Source organism: Otolemur garnettii, unplaced genomic scaffold (genome assembly GCF_000181295.1).
Source record: "Otolemur garnettii isolate 467f Iridium unplaced genomic scaffold, OtoGar3 scaffold00023, whole genome shotgun sequence".
NCBI lineage: Eukaryota > Metazoa > Chordata > Mammalia > Primates > Galagidae > Otolemur > Otolemur garnettii.
Genome location: NW_003852418.1, coordinates 6,601,768 through 6,612,504, shown reverse-complemented (window position 1 = coordinate 6,612,504; position 10,737 = coordinate 6,601,768). Strand labels below are relative to the sequence as shown.

Below are 10,737 nucleotides of genomic sequence, written 5' to 3'. Positions count from 1 at the left end.
AGGATCATCCAGGAAGTGAGTGTGAGATGAGAAAAGAGCCAAAGTATGGCCCCTGAGGATCAGCAGATGGGTGAGGGAAGCGTTCTCAGAAAAAGACAAGGAGAGTCCTAGAGAACAACATTCCCCACATCAGTGGCTGCGAAGGCCAGGAGGAGAGTCAGGGAAGGAGGAGGCTGTGTTCTGTGCCAGGCAGTGCTCAGAACTCAAGAGATGTAAGAATGAGATGGGGCCACTGGATTCAGCAAAGATTATTCACGACCTTGGTAAGATATGTTTCAGTGGAATGGGAATCTGGCTGCAAGAGGCTGAAGAGAGAGGGAGAGAGGGAAAGAAGTACAGGAGAAAAACCAGGATAAAAGTCATCTTACATAGGGAAAACAGGAAATTGTAGCTAAATGTGCCTTTATTTACAAAATACTCATTACAAAATACTGTAGAGCCTCTGGTAGTTGACCACCAAAGGGACTGCAACAAACTGGTCAACATCTTGATACGTACATGTGGTGCATGTCCCATCTATGAAAATTAGGTCACCTTAAGGACGGGGTCAATCTAGGGAGGTGTTCAACTATGGAGGTTCTGCTGTATTTACAAAATATTCTCTCCGTGTTGGCCATTCTTTTTGCAAACACATGCAATCTTCTCTCCCACTCATGGCGAACACGTTCCAAGACTATCTGTTGTTAGGCAAGCATCTGCATTTCGAATGCATTCCTTGTTCACATGATCCATGTTTCTAATCTTTTCCTTGAAAATCACACTGTTAAGTGGTTACTCCACGGGGCTGCGGCGACCTGTCCATGACAGTGGAACCTGCTGATCCCACCACTGCAGTGCACTGACACGGGGTATCATAATGAGGTGGTGCCCTATTGTGCTGCAAATAAGACGGACACTCTCCATCTTCATTTAAGGGAGACAGCAGTATGTTGTCCTGGGGCATGTTTAAGGAAAGGTCGGCAGTAAGATGTGTGTCAAAGGAAACAGGTCCAACAGTTCTGTTGCCCCATATCCTGCCTCACACCATCACTTTTGTAGCACCTCGCATTTTTGATGGACTCATCCAGTTTGGGTTGCTATTATTCCAGTAATGCAGGTTTGGGGACTGACTTCTCTGCTGGCCTAAAAATTGGCTTCCTCAGTAAAGAGGATCTCAGCTGTGACGTTTACATCTTTGTCTGGTTTGTTTAGAGCCCATTCATAAAATTCAAGCCTCTTATCTGGGCCATCTTCACTAAGATGGCGTAACATTTGCATCTTGTACAGATGCTGTTTTTCGTTTTTCATAATGCGCTGGATACTCGACCTGCTGACACCGGTTTCTGCAGATAACTGGCGAATGCTTTTTTGCGGACTCCTTGCAAATGCTGCCAGGACCTGGACAGCTGTGTCTTTGTCAGTGGATGTCCGTGGACGTCCACTTCTCTGTTGATCCGCGACACTTCCAGTTTTCTTGAACTTCTCAATGAGTTTGGCCACAGTGTCATGTGTGATGTGTTTGCCATGTTTCCTGTTAAAGTCCATTGCAACCTTGCGACAGCTGCCTGATCCAGCCATGAGGATTATTTCAGTACGCTCTTCTTTTGACAGTGGCATTCTTTTAGGGTATCTGAAAGTATAAAAAGTATTAAAAATATAAAATACAAGTCTGTTAATTTTTCTATGTATGGAGACTTCTGGAACACCCTATAGACACACTGACTGTGGCTCTAACAGAGAGAAAAGAGAAAAAGGAGCTTTAGGGGAAATCTGGGTAGAAGGGGCTTTGCTTGGGTTTCCAGTTTTTGTTTTTGTTTGTTTTCTTTTTTTAAATATGGGAGAAGATACAATGTATATCTGATGTTCAGAACACACTGTGAGTTTCCTGATAAGGTAGTGGAGATGAGAACCAGTGTGATAGGGGCTGGTCTTAGAAGAGGAAGAAGGAAAGAAGGGATATAGAGACAGGCAAAGAACAGGACGCAGAGTCAGACCTCCTATCTAATGGGTTCTGGGGACACTTCTATGGTGAAACCTTTTCTTTCACCCTCTGGCAGAATTAGATGCTCATGAATGTATAAGGAGAGAAGAAATACTATCAAATAACATTTGAAAAATGATAGTCGAGTGTTAACAATTGAGGGGGAAGACTTGTTTAGAATACAAATAGGGCAAGGCAAGAATTCTTTCCTAGGCTGAGCCAGAAAACTCTGATCCAATAGTTCAAATGTAGAATATGCTGAAGACTCTCACCAAGACACAGATAAATCAACCCCCAAATCCAAACCCAGGGATTCTGCAGTTGGGCAGATGGCGTAACTTATGAATGCTTAAAGGCTTAACTCAATTTATGAATGCCTTAAATGCTTTAGGGCAGGGGCTCTTTAGGTTTTTTTGTTTTGCACAGGTAATACGTTGGTATGATTCGAAAATCAGAACACATGATACAAATTAAGAAGCCCGGCCCCTCCTTCCTGCCCACTATTTTTCTGAAAAACACTTTTCTAGGTTTCTTGTCTTCTCTTGTTAGTGTTTCTTTACGCACACATAAGCAAAACAAATACATATTCCTAGCTGCATATCTTGCTTTCTTCACTTGTTATGTAATATACCCTATAGATCTTTCCTCAGTGCAGCCAGAGCTTCCTCAGACTTTTTTTTTTTCAGACAGAGCTTCACTTTATTAACCCTCGATAGAGTGCCGTGGCGTCACAGCTCACAGCAACCTCCAACTCCTTGGGCTTAGGTGATTCTCCTGCCTCAGCCTCCCAAGTAGCTGGGACTAGAGTTGCCTGCCTCAACGCCTGGCTATTTTTCTGTTGCAGTTTGGCCGGGGCTGGGTTTGAACCCGCCACCCTCAGTATATGGGGCCGGCGCCCTACTTACTGAGCCACAGGTACTTCCTCAAACTCTTTTCCAGTTACATAATGTGTCATGCTGTGTATGTACCAGTTTTTTTGCCCAGTCCTCTACAGGTGGAATTTTGTGCTATTGCAACCAATGTTGCATGGATCATCTTCTGCATAAACTGCTATATGTAACTACAAATATCATCTACAGGGTAGATTCCTAGGCTTATAATTCTGTATTACTGAATCAACAGGGAAGCTCATTTCACAATCCCTTCAGCCTGCTGCCTCCTCCCCCATCCACAGAATGTGCTATTAAACTCTGGAATTTCTGCCAATCTGATAGGTTCAAAATGGTATCTCGGTGCACTTTTAACAAGCAATTATCCTTTGAAGGTTGGAGTTGAACATTTTTTCATAAGGTTAGGAGTCATCTGTCTTTCTTTTTCTGTGAACCATCTATTCATGTTCTTTGCTCATTCTTCCTATACTGCTGCTGTAGTATGAAAGTTCTTTACCTGGGGTTTGTGGCTTTCTCAAGGGAATGACTCAGTTAAGGTTAGGAATTGTAAGGGAAAAAAAATAACATCCTAATCTCATGTTTTGTGGCATACACAGAGATTTTTGTTTGTTTTGTGACAGAGTCTCATTATGTCGCCCTCGGTAGAGTGCTGCAGCATCACAGCTCACAGCAACCTCCACCTCTTGGGCTTAAGTGATTCTCTCGCCTCAGCCTCCCAAGGAGCTGGGACTACAGGCGCCTGCCACAACACCCAGCTATTTTTTGTTGTTGTTGCAGTTGTCATTATTGATTTTAGCTGGCCCGAGCTGGGTTCAAACCTACCAGCCTTGGTGTATGTGGCCAGCGCCCTACCCACTGAGCTACGGGCACTGCCACATAGAGGTTTATTTTTGTCTTTTAAGTTTTTAAAGCTTTTAATTGAAATTTAAATATACATACAGAAAAATGCACACATACTATGTTATAGCCATAATGAACATCAAGAAACAGTATTACCATCACCCCAGAAGCCACTCTAATTTTTTTGTCTTTTTTTTTTTTTTTTTTTTGAGACAGTCTCACTCAGTTGCCCTGGGGTTGAGTGCCATGGCATCATAACTCACTGCAACCTCAAACTCTTGGGCTCAAGCGATTCTCTTGCCTCAACCTCCTGAGTAGCTGAGATTACAGGTGCCCACCACAACACCTGGTTGGTTTTAGAGGTGAGGTCTTGCTCTTGCTCAGGCTGGTCTCAAACTTGTGAACTCAGGCAATCCACCCACCTCAGCCTCCCAGAGTGCTAGGATTATAGGCCTATAGGCGTGAGCTACTGGGCCCTGGCCACTTTCACTACTTTCTAAAGATTCTTTTCTTTTGTAGCTATACTTGATTCTATTTTTAGCCTTAACATTTCCTTAGTGTTACCATATAGTTCAAATTGCAAAGTTCAAAAGAACGACAATTTGAGCAAGAAAGCAAGCAGTTCACAACCCTTGGGTCTTCAAGTCTGAAAGACCACAAAGGCTTTAGCACATTTAAGGAAAGAGGCCCTGCGATCCTCAGGCTCCCTCTGCTGGTAATGAGTAGATACTAGAAAGACCAAGAGCCTCTCGCCCCCATCCCCTCCTGGAGGTGGGAGGATTAACCTGAGTCCTGAGGTTCAAGCTGTCCCCCTGGGTAGAGTGCTGTTGCATCACAGCTCACAGCAACCTCCAACTCCTGGGCTCAAGCAAGTCTCCTGCCTCTGCCTCCCAAGTAGCTGGGACCACAGGCACCCACCACAACGCCCGGCTATTTTTTGGTTGCAGCCGTCATTGTTTGGCGGGCCAGGCTGAATTCGAACCTGCCAGCTTAGGTGTATATGGCTGGCGCCTTAGCTACTTGAGCCACAGGCACCGAGCAGCTGCTACAGACTTGAGGGGAACCTGCACAGAGGCACATGGTCAGGTCGCTCATCAAGACGTTACAGAGTCTTTCTTCACTCCCTTTCTGTTACCAACATTTCAGGAAGGCAGCTCCCAAAATAATAGGCTATGAAGAGAATGACAAGAAAGGGCAGCTAATTCCCACTTCCCTAGCTTTCTCCCTCACTGCCTCCAAAATGAGACTACTGTGAAAGACCTTGATGCTCAAATCACTCATCAAAGGTGTCCACAGTCCCTAGTCACGGCTCAAAAAACCCAGCAGGCAAATAGAATTATTTGCTGAGATGATTGAGTGACCCATTGGTGGACTGACTGGCTCAGTCACTCAATCACAGGCTATGGTAGCCCTGTGCTAGGATCAGTGAACAAAATGCAGCCCCTGCTCTGATGTGCTATGTGTGAAGTGCTGGGGACAGAGTGTGGGGGCATCTAACTCACACAGGGGAACAAGGGCTAGGGGTGGTGGGGAAGCAAAAGAAAATGTAATAGATGCTTTTCGTCCTTCAGAAATTTAGAATCTAGCTGGAGATGTAAGAGATATAGGGACAAAGGCTAAAAAATAACTTAAAAGGCACCTGAAGAAGTCCTAAGTGAAGTGTTACTTGCGTACTACAGACAGGGAGTGGCCTTGAGATGAGACTGGCCAAGAAACAGATGCCTTGTGAAGCCAACTGGACATCAAGTAGAAGCTCATGGTAGAAGAGAGTGGGGAGGGTTAAGGATCACCACCATCCAGGGTGCGTCCTAGGGATCTACTTTGTCAGGTACCCAGGGTTGATTAAATGAGGCAGGAATGGGCCAGGTGTGGGGCTTACACCTGTAATTCCAGCAGCCTGGTAAGCTGAGGTGGGAGGATTGCTTGTACCCAGAAGTTCAAGGCTAGCCTGGGCAACACAGCGAGACCATCTCTAAAAAAATTTTGTTTTTTTTTAATTTAGGGGGATGGACTCAATAATTAACTGATGATCTATAAGCCAGATGCCAATTCAAAGAAGGGAAAACATCCTCCTTACAAGTGAATGATCATGTTTGCCTTCCAGGGTTCCCCTGGCCTCTTTCCTCCTATTATTTAACTCTCTCCAGTAAGGCCACCTATATGCAGACTCCACAATCTTCCACATGAGCTTCAGATCCATGTATCTTCCTTCCCCCTGGACACCTCCATGCAGCTGCCCAGCAGATCTCTCAAGCACTAAGTCCCAACTGAGCTTTTCATTTAGAGTGATCTCAGCATGAGGGAGGCAGAGACTCTAGCGAGGCAGCCTAGGTTCAAATTCTAGCTCCACCACTTACTAGCTATTCGACCTCAGATGAGTTATTTCTCTTTACTTTGGTTTCCTAATGTGGAAAAATGAAGAAAACGGTGATTTTTACAGGATTGTCATGAGAATGAAATTGAGTTTTCTGACACATACCCAGAGCTAGCATCAGTTGTTACTATCTTCCATTTATATGTTGTTCTTTCTGTTTGCTGTCAACTGGATCCAGTAGAATTCACTTAGGCAATAACATCCTTTCAGATGCTCAAACCAGAAAGCAAAATACCATTGTTGACTTTCCTCAGTGTTTACATTCAATCTCCTGCCAAAGCCTTGTTTATACAACTTTTTGATCTGGAACTTATTCTAAATACTTGTGGCTACCTTTCTTTAGATCACTGCCACCTTAGGCCTAGATCACTGTCCCAGGCCACGCCGAGACCAGAATCATCATTCTAAAATAAATGCAGTCATTTCTTTTCTTTTCCCTAACTCCCATCATTCTTAGGAGAAACCTTTGGATAAACTCCTTGTCATGGGCTTTAAGATCCTTCTTGACCTGATTCCTTTCATCAGCACCTCAAACTCCATATGACCAAAAGCAAACTCTCCCCACTCCCCAAACCTGTTCTTTCCAGATTTCCTTCCTTGGTGAATGGGCCATTTACTGACTTCACTCAGGCCAGACATCCCTGCTCAGTCTCCTCACTGTCCTTAGCTGGGATTTCAGTTCTGGCCTGCCCCAAGCTAATGCCAAGTGTTTAATAACTTTTACACGCCCTCCCCTCCCCCCAGCTACATTTTAAGAGGCTGCTAGAATGATATAAACTGCTGAGATATCACCAGTTTGTTGAAAAATCACTTATGACCTTCTGGACAAAAATCAGTAGAGTGCTGTGGTGTCACAGCTCACAGCAACCTCAAACTTGGGCTTAAGCGATTCTCTTGCCTCAGCCTCCCAAGTAGCTGGGACTACAGGCGCCCGCCACAACGCCTGGCTATCTTTTGGTTATAGTTTTCATTGTTGTTTGGCAGGCCTGGGCTGGATTTGAACCTACCAGCTCCAGTGTATGTGGCTGGCATCCTAGCCACTAAGCTACAGGCACCAAGCCAAAATCCAAGCTCTTTAACAGAACTCTCTCCCTGAGCTAGCCTGGCCTCCCTCTCCAGGCTCATTCTAACCCCTCCCACTGTCAAGTCAAACTTGACTTTTCCAACCGCCCCAGAAACTTTTCCCAGATGCTGCCCTGCACTTCCAGAAGTGGCTAGACAACCTTCCTGGGTACCCACACAGCATCCTGTGTTTCTACTAATTTGGGGGCTCTCCAACTAGATTAAAGAGCTTCTGCACAGCCCCAGGCAAGCAGCTGGTGTTCACTAAAAGAAAGAGTGGAAACTGAGGACACAAGAGACAACCTGACATACTAAGGTCCCACAGCAGAGCTGAGCCACCAGAAGCAGCTCTGTTCATACCACCAGTCTTCCAAAATGATCAACACACATTTAATTCTCACTACCACGATGCCTTGGTAACAGGAAGTATTTCGTAACAGGATGATTGTGGGGATTAAAAATACTTATGTAGTTTCTGTTACAGGGTGAACACTCAATGCCTTCCTCTGATAAATAATTACTGAGTACCGCTATGTGCCTCAACTCTTGTGGGACATACTGGGTACATACTGTATTTTCATCAACTCTAAAGACTCATCACCATTTATTGTAGGTACAATTAAGAAAGAAAAAAATACTACTTATTACAGTATACCAGGACTCACTGTCAATTCCAAGACTTACAGATTTTAAGGGTGCTAAAGTGTGGGAAAATACACAGCTTAGATTCAATAAAAAATGTGGAGATAAAGAAAAGGATAAGAATACTTTTTTAGATTACCAGCTGGTAGGATGGCAGCCACATTGGTAGGGAAATAAATTTAAGAATTTGAATATGTCTTCTTCAAAGCTATTTTTTAAAATAAAAAATTATCTTCCTATATAAATTGATCACTTCTGCAGCATAAATGATGAAATTAAGGCTCGGTGCCTGTAGCTCAAGCAGCTAGAGCACCAGACACATACACCAGAGCTGGTGGATTCTAATCCAGCCTGGGCTCTGCCAAACAACAATGACAGCTACAACCAAAAAATAGCTGGGCACTGTGGCAGGCGCCTATAGTCCCAGCTACTCAGGAGGATAAGGTCAGAGAATTGCTTAAGCCCAAGAGTTTGAGGTTGCTATGAGCTGTGATGCCATGGCACTCTACCCAGGCCAACAGCTTAAGACTCTGTCTCCAAAAAAAAAAAAAAAAAAGGAAAAAGATGGAATTGAGTCTCTATTCAATTACTTATAAGACACCTGTAACAAGAAGGAAGCACTGTCAGAGGAATTTTTCACCCACCATAGCTTTTTAAATTAAATGGCTTTAAGTTATATGCATTAAGTTAATACCAAGATAATTTCCACACACAAGTTCAGGGTCCCCCCACCACAGCACCCCCCATGGCTAAAATGACCCTGTGTTGCTGGAATGAGAGACAGGTCTGGCTTTTTTTTTTTTTTTTTTGAGACAGAGTCTCATTTTGTCACTCTCAGTAGACTGCTATGGCGTCACAGGTCATAGCAACCTCAAACTCTTGGGCTCAAGCAATTCTCTTGCCTTAGCCTCCCAAGTAGCTGGGACTACAGGCACCCGCCACAATGCCCAGCTATTTTAGTTGTTGTTATTGTTGCAGTTGTCATTGTTGATTTTAGCTGGCCCAGGCTGGGTTCGAACCTGCCAACTTCAGTGTATGGGGCTGGTGCTGTAACCACCATGCTATGGGCACTGAGCCAGGTCTGGCTTTTGTTCACTCAGATCACATGTTTTGCCACTTCTCTATCTCATTCTAAGTCATGACATACCACACAGTGAGCCAGTCCTATGTATAATGACTTACTTAAATCAGTGATTCTCAACCTGTGGGTCATGACCCACAGGAACTGTATTAAAGGGCTGCTACATTAGGAAAGTTGAGAACCACTGACTTAAACCTTCAGGCCACATCAGGTGCATGAATTAAGAGACTTCAGTATTCCCAAGACATTCTTATCTTCTAAGTATTCCTTGAGTCACATGCTCCATCATAACTTTACAATGGAGATGTGCTTACAAAAATGTCAAATATTTCAATTAAGTAGGTGTTAGTATAGTATTTAATGTTGTAACAGGTGGACATCAGGTAAAGTTAGAATTCACCAAAATTGTATTGAGCATCTCCTAACCCCCAGGAATTATGTTATACTCTGGGAATTCAACAGTGATTCAGACATAACCCTTGCCCTCTAGCATGTATGAGATTTTATCTGAAGCTATATTTTGAAATGACAGCTTAAAAATACTATTTAGTTTTGATGCAGTTCACTTGTCAAGGTCTGAAAAAATCGTATTTTTTGCTGTCTTAAAGTTGTCTTTCCCAAATGATGTGGAGAAGGGCAGCCATGGATGAACAGGCTTTTGAGACAGCTAAAGTTCTGATTTATAGCTCCTGTGACACAAGACAAGGAGAGCTAGAACAAGGTATCTAATCTTCCTGAGCTCCAGTCATCCTCATCTGTACAATGGGTAAAATCACAGAAGCATTAAATGCAAGAATATGTACATAACCGCTGCTCAGTAGAGGGCGCTTAATGGTTTTGTTTTTTTGTTCCACTACTGTCAGTTATTGAGCCTCTGGAATGAACAAAGAGAAATTTAAAATGTTCTACCCAGGGCTGACTATTTAACAACCATATGTAATAAATTGTAGACTTCACTTCCAGACAAGGGCCAGGCATTCCAAGGCCTGGCTGTGGTTCAGTTATATAAATAATCTTCAACAGACGATCTAGTTAGTTGGCTATACCTAAGGTATGGGGAATGGGGGAGGGAGGGTACAGTTTTGGTTCAAGGAAAAATCCTCACTCTAGGGCTGGGCCAGAAGCAATGCCAGCCACTTCTATTGAGGAAAGCCATCTTCTCCCACGAAGCTTTGAGCAGTGTAGACGTGGAGCAAGGGAGTGGCAGGAGAGGAAAGGGCACAACTACATCTACAGAATCAATCCTGGTGATGGAGGTGGTGGAGACTGTTGCACAGATCACCATTTCCTGCCTGCCATTTGAGCAACCTTCGGGATCATAAAAATAAAAAGATCCCTAAAAATCACTTACTTAGATTAACTGCCTAAATCTTTTTGCAAAATTTGATATGCATTTCTCTGGCTACAGGGTCTATAGTTCTCACCATATTCTTAAAGGAGTCTACGCCTGAAAAAAAAAAAAGAGAGAGAGAGAGAGAGAGAGAGAGAGATTCGCTGGTACAGCCCAACTTTCTCACTTACTAGATGGAGAAGCTGAGATCCAGAGACAGAAAGCAGTTGCATCAACTCAAACAACAGGAACATCAAAAGCTAAGGCATTTCAATTCAATTCCAATTCTAGCCTCACTTTTGCGGCCCTATCCAATACCTCTGCAGAACCTCAAAGATCCTAGGAGGAGAGGGTTCGTGTCGGAGCCCAGGAGATACAGCAAGCGGCACAGATTCGAATCAAGCCAAACGCTTAGGGCTTGACTGCGACAAAGACTCCAACATCCCGTCCTCACCCTTGAGGAATTTCCTCTCCTAGGTGACTCCAGGTAGAGGGTTAAGCATAAGTAGACGCCAGGGAAGTGGAAGCAGTCTGAGAAAAATAACGCCTACTCACTCA

At 43.9% G+C, this 10,737-nt stretch overlaps 1 long non-coding RNA gene across 1 annotated transcript; it reads right to left on the bottom strand.

The window, feature by feature from the left end:
- Positions 1-385: 385 nt before the first annotated feature.
- Positions 386-10,654, bottom strand: LOC111724435. The gene is made up of 2 exons (XR_002772735.1): positions 10,371-10,654; positions 386-1,609 (listed from the first exon to the last, which is right to left on the bottom strand). It is a non-coding gene; the product is annotated as an uncharacterized LOC111724435 (long non-coding RNA).
- Between the last annotated feature and the right edge of the window lie 83 nt (positions 10,655-10,737).